The sequence below is a fragment of the Notolepis coatsorum genome, assembly GCF_963971535.1.
Source record: "Notolepis coatsorum genome assembly, chromosome: 7".
Classification (NCBI taxonomy): Eukaryota; Metazoa; Chordata; class Actinopteri; order Aulopiformes; family Paralepididae; genus Notolepis; species Notolepis coatsorum.
In genome coordinates, this window is record NC_140171.1 from 63130883 (window position 1) to 63145110 (window position 14228).

Here is a 14228-nt window from a genome sequence, read left to right on the forward strand (position 1 = left end):
ATTTTTACCAGTCTCTTTATAGGCAGGATCCCTTCTGACTTGGTGCACTGTCTGTGACACTGACAACCCATTCCCCCTCTGTATGTCCCTAGCATTATTTGCAGCCATCTCCATACCTTGGGAAATCTCTAGGGCTTTTTTAAAAGTCAGCGGCGGGGCTTCCCCCAGCAGGCGGCGCTGTATGGGGTCATTATTAATGCCGCAAACTAATCTGTCACGGAGCATATCATCCAACACTGCCCCGAATTCACAATGTTCCGACAGTTGGCGTAGCTCAGCCACAAAGTTGGCTACAGACTGACCTTGCTTCCTGAACAGACTGTGGAATTTGAAACGTTGTACTATCACAGAGGGTCTTGGGTTGTGGTGGTTCCCCACAAGCTTGACTAAGTCTTCATATGGAATTTCCCCCGGTTTCAGTGGTGTAGCTAAATTCCTTATCAGCTTATAGGTCTTAGCCCCACACACACTCAGGAGAATAGAGCGCATTTTCGCCACATCAGTAATTCCATTTGCATTGAAAAAATGTCCCAACCTTTCCTCGTACTCTGTCCAGTCCTCGTTCGCTTCCACAAACTCACTGATAGTCCCAAACGTCGCCATCTGAGCGCGAGGCTCCTCTTCCACACTCGGCTCGTCCTCTTCTCCCGATGCTCTCCCGTCCCCGAGCGATGCTCCTTCAGTACCACTGCCGGCGTCGCTCATACGTTAGCCGTCCAGCTATAGCTTTAGCCTCACGCCAACAACAAACAAAAGCAACCGGGATGACACGTCGCCAATCCAGTTTATCCTCGTCGCCAAAAATATGTGGTAACCTCTAATAATAAGTAAGCCACACAACACGCTTGTGATCCCTTTGGTTGAGTAGTTTAGTGGGTAACGGGAGCAATACAATACAGGTGCGTCTTACACCCTGCGCACGTTAGACATACAGGTAAGAACGCCAGCCCCGGATACGGAGAATACCTCACGTATATATCTGTAGTCACAAAATAATATCCCTTGAGCAATAGCTCCCTCTAGTGGGGGAATATAGATACTGCCTCCATATTAATCCTAGATATATATATAAGGCTGACATTACAACACTGATATACCCTATAAAGACTGTGATAGACCCGACAAACACTGTGATAGACCCTCTAAACACTGTGATAGACCCTCTAAACACTGATAGACCCTCTAAACACTGTGATAGACCCGACAAACACTGTGATAGATCTATCACAGTGTTTACAGGGTCTATCACAGTGTTTGTCGGGTCTATCACAGTGTTTAGAGGGTCTATCACAGTGTTTAGAGGGTCTGTCACAGTGTTTAGAGGGTCTGTCAGTGTTTAGAGGGTCTGTCACAGTGTTTAGAGGGTCTATCAGTGTTTAGAGGGTCTATCACAGTGTTTAGAGGGTCTATCACAGTGTTTAGAGGGTCTATCAGTGTTTAGAGGGTCTGTCACAGTGTTTAGATGGTCTGTCCCAGTGTTTAGAGGGTCTATCAGTGTTTAGAGGGTGTGATAGACCCTCTAAACACTGTAATAGACCCTACAAACACTGTGATAGACCCTACAAACACTGTGATATACCCTCTAAACACTGATAGACCCTCTAAACACTGTGATAGACCCTCTAAACACTGTGATAGACCCTACAAACACTGTGATAGACCCTACAAACACTGATAGACCCTCTAAACACTGTGATAGACCCGACAAACACTGTGATAGATCTATCACAGTGTTTACAGGGTCTATCACAGTGTTTGTCGGGTCTATCACAGTGTTTAGAGGGTCTATCACAGTGTTTAGAGGGTCTGTCACAGTGTTTAGAGGGTCTGTCACAGTGTTTAGAGGGTCTGTCAGTGTTTAGAGGGTCTATCAGTGTTTAGAGGGTCTATCACGGTGTTTAGAGGGTCTATCACAGTGTTTAGAGGGTCTATCACAGTGTTTAGAGGGTCTATCACAGTGTTTAGAGGGTCTATCAGTGTTTAGAGGGTGTGATATACCCTCTAAACACTGTAATAGACCCTACAAACACTGTGATAGACCCTACAAACACTGTGATAGACCCTCTAAACACTGATAGACCCTCTAAACACTGTGATAGACCCTCTAAACACTGTGATAGACCCTACAAACACTGTGATAGACCCTACAAACACTGTGATAGACCCTCTAAACACTGTGATAGACCCTCTAAACACTGTGATAGACCCTCTAAACACTGTGATAGACCCTCTAAACACTGATAGACCCTCTAAACAATGTGATAGACCCGACAAACACTGTGATAGATCTATCACAGTGTTTAGAGGGTCTATCACAGTGTTTGTCGGGTCTATCACAGTGTTTGTCGGGTCTATCACAGTGTTTAGAGGGTCTGTCACAGTGTTTAGAGGGTCTGTCACAGTGTTTAGAGGGTCTGTCAGTGTTTAGAGGGTCTGTCACAGTGTTTAGAGGGTCTATCACAGTGTTTAGAGGGTCTATCAGTTTTTAGAGGGTCTGTCACAGTGTTTAGAGGGTCTGTCCCAGTGTTTAGAGGGTATATCAGTGTTTAGAGGGTGTGATAGACCCTCTAAACACTGTAATAGACCCTACAAACACTGTGATAGACCCTACAAACACTGTGATAGACCCTCTAAACACTGATAGACCCTCTAAACACTGTGATAGACCCGACAAACACTGTGATAGACCCGACAAACACTGTGATATATCTATCACAGTGTTTACAGTGTTTGTCGGGTCTATCACAGTGTTTAGAGGGTCTATCAGTGTTTAGAGGGTCTATCACAGTGTTTGTAGGGTTTGTAATCACTCGTTTAGCATTTCAAATATTTTAATATTTAAATAAATAAAACTTACATCCACTCCGAGCAGCAGTTTCTCCGTAGGCTCCTTGAAGTACACCATAAGGAGTCTTCTTCGAAGCCTCTGGATCATATCTGGCCAGAACCTCCCTGATCTCCCGGTTGTCCAGTTTCTGGCAGAACTGCAGGATGGTCCGTCCTCTCTGACCCAGGGCATCTTGGATCTTTTGAAGGGCATCGGTGTCTGTCAGGAGGCCAAAGTGGAAGAAAAGCCCCATCTGAGCGAAGAGAAAAGGCCATTCCTCTTTGAGCTCCACCATCATTGGTGCAGGCATTTTGTTCAAGTACCGCTGCAGGATGACGTAGGTCCTCTCCATCAGAAGTTCTGCTCTCTGCCCCACCCATCCCTTCCTCTGTGTACAGACATACAAATACATGTAATGAGTACCCATGTAACAACAATTAAATTTGATGTCGCCACCTCTGGGAAATTGAGTGGCAAACCTTTAATTTCATGCTATCTCATCATTACTCATTCTGAATATTAAGGTGGCCTTTTTGCTTAATGTGGGATGTTTATTCATGTGTCAATTCACCAAAAGTAAAGTAGATTGCATGCCTGAGTAGATGTTCCGCAGATCCCTTTTCAAAGCCCCCAAGGCTTCCTCTGTCTCCCCGTCCGGTATGTCTGCTGGGCCCCACCTCACACACCTAGGAATAGGAAGGAATCATAGGTTAACTCAATACTATTGGGGGAAATTATATTTAAAAAAATCTATACATAATTTAAACATTCAATCCAAATAACCTAAGTTAGTCTAGCATGGCAGTGCCCCTGTAACCCCTAATTGCTCCCAATGGAGTGTGAATGGAGAGGACACTGGCGCTGTTTTGCCACCCGTACACATAGGGACCTCTCATCAGCCTGGACTCTCCTGCCACTCCAGTGTGTCGTCTTCCCTCTCTGCGGCGTCTAGCCTTCTTTAAATACAAGGAGACTAACACTAAACAGCAAACAAAAAAAATTATGATGCTGTTAAATGATAAGTTCACAATTTGACTGTAGACCCCTCTACCATGAACCTGAAACACAGAACCAATAATGGCACTCATCACTGCAGTGTTGAGCTTACTTCTGTTCATCACATATGGGACATAAGATCTCTCCCTGTGCAAGCTGTGTAAGGATGATGAACCTTCAACCTATTAAAGAAAAGAAATTTTTTTTAGAATCAGTGAAGCAAATGTGACCACTGTGTTTCTGTCCTGTGTGAATAACGGACACGGGAGTCGAGATGGATGGAGCACTTCTCTTTTACTGAGCTGTGAATGGGACACACAACCAGCAGGTTAACCTGTTCCATCCGAGTGTTGCATAAAATTTGCGTTTTTAATATCAAACGTATTCAAGTATTAACATCACAAACATGTCACAAAAGCATGTAGAATGTATATTATCATCAATACGTTAGTTTAGCAATAGGTTAAAAGTGCCATTAGATAGATTTAACTTTTCGATTTGCTGAAGTATATTCCGAGAGGGTGACCATTTTGGAAATTTTTAACCGTGGGAATTTTTCTCAACTACACTTCCTGGAAGATTATAATGGGATTCAAGGTTCAGAGTTCTGTATGAATTATTTCAATAACTGTTATTATTTGGGATAATAAGCCACAAAAGGTAACGTTTGACACATTTTAAAACGCAGTTAATTTCTCTTCCCTATTGTTAAAGGAAAACTCCAACATTTTGGGAAATTAGCTTATTTAACATCTTCCCTGGAGTTAGACAAGAAGATACATACCTTTTTTGTCTCTGTGCGTGCATTTAGCTTTGGGAACAGTTGCTCCGTTAGCGTAGCTTAGCTTCATCACTGGAAGTGGGGGAGATCCGGAGCTTCATCACTGGAAGTGGGGGAGATCCGGAGCCTGACGTTCCCTTACACTGTATACAGTCACGAAATACACTCCAAATACAACTCCAAAACGTTCATGTAAACATGTTGTGACCTGTGTATTCACCACGTGGAGAAATAAATAATAATTGAATTAGACAATTACGTAATATAAGCAAATATACTATTTTTTGCCTAACCAATCCTCTCTGAGCGCAGTCAGTGATTTCAACGTGTCGTTGTGATTGTTGACATTCGCATTCATTCAAAGGATCCGAACCGATTAAAGTTTATGGATACCATGACTTAAAATCCTCTTACCTTGACGATTAAAAGCCTCCCCAATTTAGAAAACAGTAATCCAATGGCTGGTATTGATAATATACTACTAACTACTGGACGCTCTGAGCTAACCGGAGCTAACACAGAACAGGATGGTAAAGCATATATAATGACTTCCTTTCTGGGGTTTTCAAAATAAAAGTGCAACGTTTATAGCAGCGGAAAACGTTTATTTTGTACATTATCGAACGTTAACACAAACCTAAACTAACGTTACAACTAACCTAAAGTTAGATTAGGTTCGTGTTAACGTTAGATAATTTACAAAATAAATGTTTTCCGCTGCTATAAACGTCGCACTTTTATTTTGAAAACCCCAGAAAGGAAGTCATTATATATGCTTTACCATCCTGTTCTGTGTTAGCTCTGGTTAGCTCAGAGCGTCCAGTAGTTAGTAGTATATTATCAATACCAGCCATTGGATTACTGTTTTCTAAATTGGGGAGGCTTTTAATCGTCAAGGTAAGACAATTTTAAGTCATGGTATCCATAAACTTCAATCGGTTCGGATCCTTTGAATGAATGAGAATGTCAACAATCACGACGACACGTTGAAATCACTGACTGCGCTCAGAGAGGAGTGGTTAGGCAAAAAGAAATTCCGAGTATATTTGCTTATAAAACGTAATTGTCTAATTCAATTATTTTTTATTTCTCCACGTGGTGAATACACAGGTCACAACATGTTTACATGAACGTTTTGGAGTTGTATTTGGAATGTATTTCGTGACTGTATACAGTGTAAGGGAACGTCAGGCTCCGGATCTCCCCCACTTCCAGTGATGAAGCTAAGCTACGCTAACAAAGCGACTGTTCCCAAAGCTAAATGCACGCACAGAGACAAAAAAGGTATGTATCTTCTTGTCTAACTCCAGGGAAGATGTTAAATAAGCTAATTTCCCAAAATGTTGGAGTTTTCCTTTCACATGTAGGAACAATTAGATCTGAAATTAGTTTCAAAACGGTTGCACTGTGGGGAAAATGTTAAGTACAGTAGATTACAGTAGATTATTATCTGTTCTTATGCATGCCTGGTGATACTAAATCCAAATTGAACTCAGGCATTTGAAAGATAATATATATATATATATATATATATATATATATATATATATATATATATATATATATATATATATATATATATATATATATATTAGGGCTGTCAGTTTATCGCGTTAATTAGATTAATTAATTACACAGCAAATTATCGCGTTATGAAAATTAACTCAAAATTAATTACAAACAAAAAGTTTTTTTTTTTTTTTTTTTTTTGAATAATATTTTTTTTGTATCTCATTCATTCCATAAGAATGTAGAATACACATTTACAGATTATTTTTTAATATGGTCCATTTGCATGTTCTTGGTATCTGATTCTAGGGACATCTATGAATCTCAGGGAATGTATTCCCAGTGTCAGAAATACTGTGGGCTAGATCCACAAAGAATGGATTGCACAGTGCAAGTTGCACCCTTACTTACAATTCATTATGAATTGAAAATGGGGCACCCTGATGTAAACAAGACGAAAGTCTTTCTCTGATCTGCATCCCCTTAACAATTGTGTGTATTGAGCCGTACTGTATTGTACCCATTCTGCAATCTGTTAATAACATTTTCATTCAATCACTCAATCTGCGCTGTGATTGATTGAATGAAAATTTTATTTTGAGTAAATTGTAATGAACCAAATGAGAATATCAATATTTTTTTTGTTATCTTTGACTGTGAATAACACCATGCTCAAATTGACCAGACCTGAAAAATCTAAGCAAATTAATAGATGGAAGATGATTAAACAGAAGGTTTTGTAGATACAGTACTGAATTCTGCCATCCGGACACATGCAATTTGAAATATGATTATAGAATATAGAATATCAGGCATAAAATGGTTATGTGATTAAAATGCGATTAATTAGATTAATTAATTACAAATCCTGTAATTAATTAGATTAATTTTTTTAATCGCCTGACAGCACTAATATATATATATATATATATATATATATATATATATATATATATATATATATATATATATATATATATATATATATATATATTATTGCTGTCAAACGATTAAAATATTTAACTCGATTAATCGCATGATTGTCCATAGTTAACTCGCGATTCATCGCAAATTAATCGAATTTTTATTTTTAATTTTTTTTAACCTTAAACAGATCTTTTTCAAGTTCCAAGTTTTAATACTCTTATCAACATGCGAGTCAACAAATGCTTGCTTTGTGCAGCCATTTAACACAAAAGGATGACCCTCATGCATTGCAAATTTGCATCAAATTCAAAACAGAGTGATGCACAAAATAACTTAAAAGAAAATAATAATTTAAAACAATGAATAAAGTGTGCATGAAATAATAGGGGAAAGAAAACGTTAGGAACTTGTTACATTCACACACACAAGGGCTGATTAATCACACACCCCCCTCTCTCCCTCACACACACACTCTCCCAGATCTTTTTCTCTTTTGCCCCTTCCTCATCTCTCTCACCCCCCTCTCTCTCTATATCTCACACACATACACACACACACACACACACACACACACACACACACACACACACACACACACACACACACACACACACACACACACACACACACACACACACACACACACACACACACACACACACACACACACACACACTTCAGAAACAAACATAGTATCAATGAGAGCATCAATAATACACCTGAGTGAAGTCTAGTAAAAAAAAAAAAAAAAAAAAAAATTTTTTTTTTTTTTTTAAGTAAATCTTGAGTTAAAAAAATTAGTGGCATTAATAGAATCGGGAGTTAACGCGATAGTAACGCGATATATTTGACAGCCTTAATATATAAATGTGCGAATTGGCTATAATAAGGTCATTTATAAGCATCATATTCTATAATAATATTTCAAATTGCATTGGTCCGGATGGGAGAATTCAGTACTGTATCTACAGAACCTTCGGTTTAATCATCTTCCCTTTATTAATTTCCTTCGATTTTTTTTACACATGATCTCAAGAGGGGACTGAACGAGATCAGTGGCAGTTTTTAATGTTTGGTCATTATTAGCATGGTGTTATTCACTGTCAAAGATGCAAAGACAAATCATAATTAATATTCTCCTTTGTTTCATCACAATTTAAGCAAGCCTAGTAATAGACACAATATTTCTGACAATGTGAATACATTCCCTGAGGTCCATAGATGTCCCTAGATACCAATAATATGCAAATGGGCCTTTCGATTTTGATTACTATTATTGTGAAATAATAATTAAATGTGAAATATTGCTATATTATTGTGAGATTACAAAATCTGATGTGATATTACAGAGGATTTTGATTACAGTATTTTATTGTGAAATAATAATTAAATTATGTGAAATCAAAGGATACTGTATGAATGTCACTGTAATATGACACTCATAACAGAATTAGTTATCAATAACCTACCTGTATAAATGTTAAAAGTTGTTGCAAATATTGTTTTCCCCTCATAAATATACCACTATATACATTAATTTCTTATATTAGTTTAAAAATTACCATTTAACAGTTTAACAGTGCTCTGAAAATGCTCTGAGAACATGCGGTCATCATTCACTGTTTTAAGCACAAACACATAAGGGAGGGAGGGAGAGAGAGAGACATGCCCGGCCTGTATGCCTGCACCCTGCCATGTTGTTGGTTTACCATGAATTTTTAGCAAGCAAGCATAATGGTAGCAGCAATGCTAAGCTAACTGATTGTGCCAGTGTATCCTGTTAAAGAATATAGCATAAGCCACATTTTGAAACGTTACTGACGTTAGCCTACATAAAATGTATAACAGTATATGCAACAGGTGGATATCACTAAACACCAAAATCAAGAAATATTCATTATAGCTAACTGCTAACGCTACTAGCTAAATTAGCTTCAGCTAGCAGGCATGCATAACGGTTAATATAATATTCTCTACCATGTAAAAACGAACACGGCACTACTCCGCTGGCGTTTGCAATCGAAAGCATACATACAACATACAACATACAACATAATCGACATTATTGCCATGCAGTACTCACCAGTCTTAACGATGCAGAGAGACATGAGGTAGCTGCCAGGAAGCTGCCGCACAGGTGCATTCTGGGAGGCGGGGCACAAGTGCAGTGCAGTCTGGGTGATGAGACAATGACGACAGCATACGTTGAGCAGCATACGTTGATTCAACATTTATTAGATCTTGGCATTTCAATCATTAAAATTCAACCACAAAACAATATTAATTCAATGACATGTTTTCAACATTGGTCAAGTGGTTCATCGGTTAATGGTTGATCCACCATGAATCGTCGACCTTAACCAAAAATCAAGCATTTTGACCATAACTCAACATTGAATTAACATCTTTTGCTATCTGGGGTTTTGCATGAACAATAATACATCGTCCGCATATAAGCTAATGTGATGCTGAGTTCCCTTGATTGAGATCGGCGCTATGGACTGGGATTGTCTTATATACTGTGACAAAGGCTCTAGGGATAGAGCAAATAGTCCGGGACAACCCTGTCTAGACGAGCGCGACACAGGAAAGTGTGGGGAGCAGAATTTACCTGTTAAAATCATGGCCGATGGATCTGTATATAGTACTTTGATTGAATTGAATTGAATACTTTATTTTGACACAAATCGTATGACAAAAAAAACATTTTAAAAGACAAGACAATAACAGTGTCAATAATGCAGGTCAAAAATGGATAAAACACAATAAAGCCAAGGCTTGTTTCCATTGTGGTCCATACATGGAACATAAAAAGGCACAGAAACACAAATGGACATGTACACTGACAGGACGCATTCTAAAAAAAATATTATAAAAACACCTAACCTGACAACTCATACAGTTAACTAATGTTAAAAGAAAATCCGCAAACCCTTAAAAGCAACTCATGATAAAAGAAATAAAAGCCAAGTTATGATAAAAGAGATAAAAAAAACATTTTAAGACCAATTTGAGTTGCTGCTGAGCCATGTTTTTAGGGCGGATTTAAATCCGAGAGGGGAGTTCAGGAGTTTTATAAATGTTGGCAGGGCATTCCACATTACCGTAGCCGAGTAAAAAAATGCATCTTTCCCCATGCATGTCCTGACTCTCGGCGGGACCAGGTTCGTGGGGCTTCCTCTTGTGGCGTGTTTGTGGACATCTCCTACTTTATTAAAATAATTGAATAGGTACTTGGGGACCGTTTCTTTTAGTACTTTAAAAACCAGTAGCATTTTAAGCTGGTGTACTCTTTCTTCAACCCTAAGCCATCCCAGCCTGCTAAAGTGGGCTGGCGTTAGGTGAGTCCTAAAGTGAAGGTTGTGCAGGAGTCTCACTAGTTTGTTTTGGGAGGTCTGGAGCTTTGTCTTCATTTGTTTTGATATGTTGCTGTACCATGAAGTGCAAGCATAGTCAAAGTGACATTGGCTGAGGGCTCCAGCTAGGGTCCTCAGAGCGTTCCTATTTATGAACGAGGAAATTCTAAATAAAAATTTGGTTTTTTGATTGACCTTAGTAATAACTTTTTGTGCCATTTTTTCGTTAGAAAGTTTGTTATTTAAAATAAAGCCCAGGTAGGTGACCTCCTCTTTATCCTCAATAATGTTTTCACCTACTCTCATTTTAAAACCCTGGGATTTCTTTAGGTTGGCGTTTGACCCAAAGAGTATGGCCTCTGTTTTTCCCAGATGTAGAGACAATTTATTGTCACTGAGCCAGGAGCAGATTTTTTTCATTTCACTGCTCAGGACACTTTCCACTTTAGACTTATCCCTGTCTGAGTCCAGGAGTGCCGAGTCGTCAGCAAACAGGAACAGGTTGCAATCGCATGCCGATTTCATGTCATTAATATTAAAAACAGTTGAGGTCCCAAAATGCTTCCTTGGGGGACCCCACATGTCACGGAATGTGACCCTGGTTGATGGAGTGGTTGGTGATATGGGCTACAATGGGAGCTATGATGGAAGCAGAGTCTCTGAGAAATCTGGTGGGAATATTGTCATGGCCTGTGGCTTTTGTCGGCTGCAGCATACTGAGCTTTTTCATAACCTCTTCAGTAGTTACTTCAGTCAATTTAAAATCATTTTCACGTACACCCAGTTCCTTATAAAAGGCCTGGATGTGCTGTATGCCATATCGGCCAGAGTGGAGCGGCAGTTTGTTCACCAAAGTGGTAGCAACAGTTGTGAAGAAGGTGTTTAAACAATTTGCCACGCTCAATTTGTCAGAGATGATCGTGTTATCTATTTTCAGGTTGAGATTTGTGGTTTTAGTCTTGAGTCTATTATTGTGACCCAGTGTTTTTAAAGACTTCCACAGTTTTTGAGGATTATTTTAATTTTCCTCAATTTTTTCGTTAAAATAGTTCAGTTTTGCTTTTTTTTATCATATTGGTTACTCCATTTCTTAGTGTTTTACATGTCTCAAAGAGCTGTTCATTTTTAGTTTTTCTGTATTTAGAGAAGCTCTCATTTCTCACACTGATGGCTTTTAGAATCTCGGCAGTGACCCAGGGCTCTGTTCTGGCTTTGACCCTGGTCACCTTTGAGGGTGCAAGCGTGTCAATAACTGAAAGGAAGGTGGTTTTAAAGCATGACCAAGCTTTTTCTGTCGATGTGCAGTTTAGTACATTTGTCCAATCTACTTTGTCCAGAGCTGTTTTTAAGGCTTCACTTGTGTAGTTTTTCAGAGATCTGAATCTGATTGTGTTGTGACAATTTATTACAGGTCTGTGAATTTTACGAGTGCAGAAAATGATGTGATGGTCACTTAGACTGCATTCTATCACGCCACTTCTAGAGATCTTGGTCTGGTCTGATGTCAGAATTAGATCAATGATGGTTTGTGTGGAAGAGCAGACTCTTGTGACTTGAGTGATCAGCTGATTTAAGTCATGTAGGTTGCAGTAATTTCTGAATGATTTAAAGATTGGTGCATCTTTTTTAAGAGTGTTGGTATTAAAATCTCCAATCAAAATCACCTCAGATTTACAAAGATCCACTGAGCTCTCTTCCAGTAAATCATAAAATGAATTTTGAGTTGGAGGTCTGTAGAGGACACCGATTAAGAGAGGTTTTGTTTTAGGAAAAATTATATCAAGCCACACTGCTTCGATATCATTGTGATTTAACTCGGGCCTCATGTTAAAACAAATGTCCGCTCGGACATAAACACATACACCCCCCCCATTTCTATTTCTGTCTTTACGTATGACAGTGTAATTTTCTATTTCAATCTCAGAGTCATTTATGGAACTGTCCAGCATTGTTTCAGAGAAAGTTAGTATTGCGGCTTTGCTGTTTCCAAACATTATTCTGATTTCGTCCATTTTATTGATTAAGCTTCTTACGTTGTACGTTTAATGAAACCTTCTCCTAACCCCATCCTTCCAAGTACTGCCCATAAATAAGACCATTCCAACCTGTCAAAGGCCTTCATCGCATCCAAGGATAATACAGCTGTAGGAGGCGCGGCATCCTTGTTGGAATCTATCAAATGCAGTAACCGTCTAATATTATCCGTGATCAGGCAGCCTCTTATGAAGCATGTCTGATCAGGGTGAACTAAAGATGTCATATGTTTTTGAAGTCGGATGGCTAGTACCTTAGCGTACAGCTTGAGATCGGTTCCGAGGAGGCTTAAGGGTCTATAACTACCGCATTCGGTGGGGTCTTTATCTTTTTTAAGTAGGATAGATATGAGTGCCATATTGACATCTCTCGAGAAGTTCCCCTCTTTGACTGAGTATAAAATCATATCAAGTAATAGTGGTCCAATTACATCCCAACATGAGAGGTACAGTTCGGGTCGAATGCCATCCCAGCCAGGGGCTTGACCACTTTGCAATTCAGATATAGCCTCCCTAAGTTCCTCTAGTGTAGAGTCTAGTGTAATAGGAGCATCTAACCTATTAGCGTATTCCTTTGAAAGTTTAGGTAAGTTAATTTGATCAAGAAATGTATCCAGTTTATTATGATCGAAGATCACTTCTGACTTGTACAGGTTGGAGTAAAACGTATGGAGGGTCTCGTTGATTTTTTGGGGTCTGTAATAACAAGTCCCTGTTGGTCCTTAATGGCAGGGATATCAGCAAATTGTTCACTGGATCGTATCTTCATAGCTAGTAGGTGACTAGGTTTAGAACCATGAAAGTAATAATGTTGTCTTGTTCTACGTATTTGAAATTCAGATTGTTGTCTTAAGATGGAGTTAATCTCCTTTTTCAACACTTTAATTTGAGACTCCAGTTGATTGATTGATTGATTGATTTTATTGATGGATTAAAAATACACAACACGGATCTAAAGGATAACATGAGAAAGAGTAAAACCCTTATTTCCGTCATGGTCCCAGGGCTGTTAGGCCACAACAAAACACGACAATAACACAAAACATTAAAACATTTAAAACATTATAAGACTAACCTATCGCTAAAATTGTATACCCCATGATAACTAAAAACTGATTGAACTATAGGGGGCTATTCCTCTATTCTGTCCATGAGCCACTTCCTGACGCTTCTCTTGAAGCTGTGGAGGCTCAAGCTCTGCTTGATGAGGATAGGCAGCTTGTTCCAATCCTGGGCTCCAGAGTAAGTAAGGGAGCACTGGCCCAGTTTGGATCGGAAAGAAGCAGGCTTCAGGTTTGCTATGCTTGCCCTAGTTCTGTGGTTGTGGGATTCGTTGACCGGGGTGAAGTAGTTCTGGAGGTATCTAGGGGACCTTTGGTTTATAATATTGTGCACTATGTTCAGTCTGAGCTGGGTAACTCTGGCCTCCACAGGAAGCCAGTTTAGCTCCTGAAAGTGACTCCTCCCTATGTGGGTGCGAGGGCCAAGACCCATTACCACCCTTACCAGCTTATTTTGGGAAACCTGAAGCTTCTTTTTATAGTCACTGTCAGGCCCTCGAACCACGACACGCTACCATAGTCAAAGTGGCAGAGTACTAGGCTATTTGCTAGTAGCCTGAGGCTATCTCTGCCAAGGAGGTTGGCTTTCCTAGCTAGGTACCTGGTGCGGGCGTTGACTTTGCCCAATACTTGGGAGGCCATAGCCTCCCCGTCTAGGCTCCCGTCTATCATACAGCCTAGATACTTCGCTTTTTTTTGCTGTTTTAGGGTTACAGCTCCTAACTGGATGTTAAACTC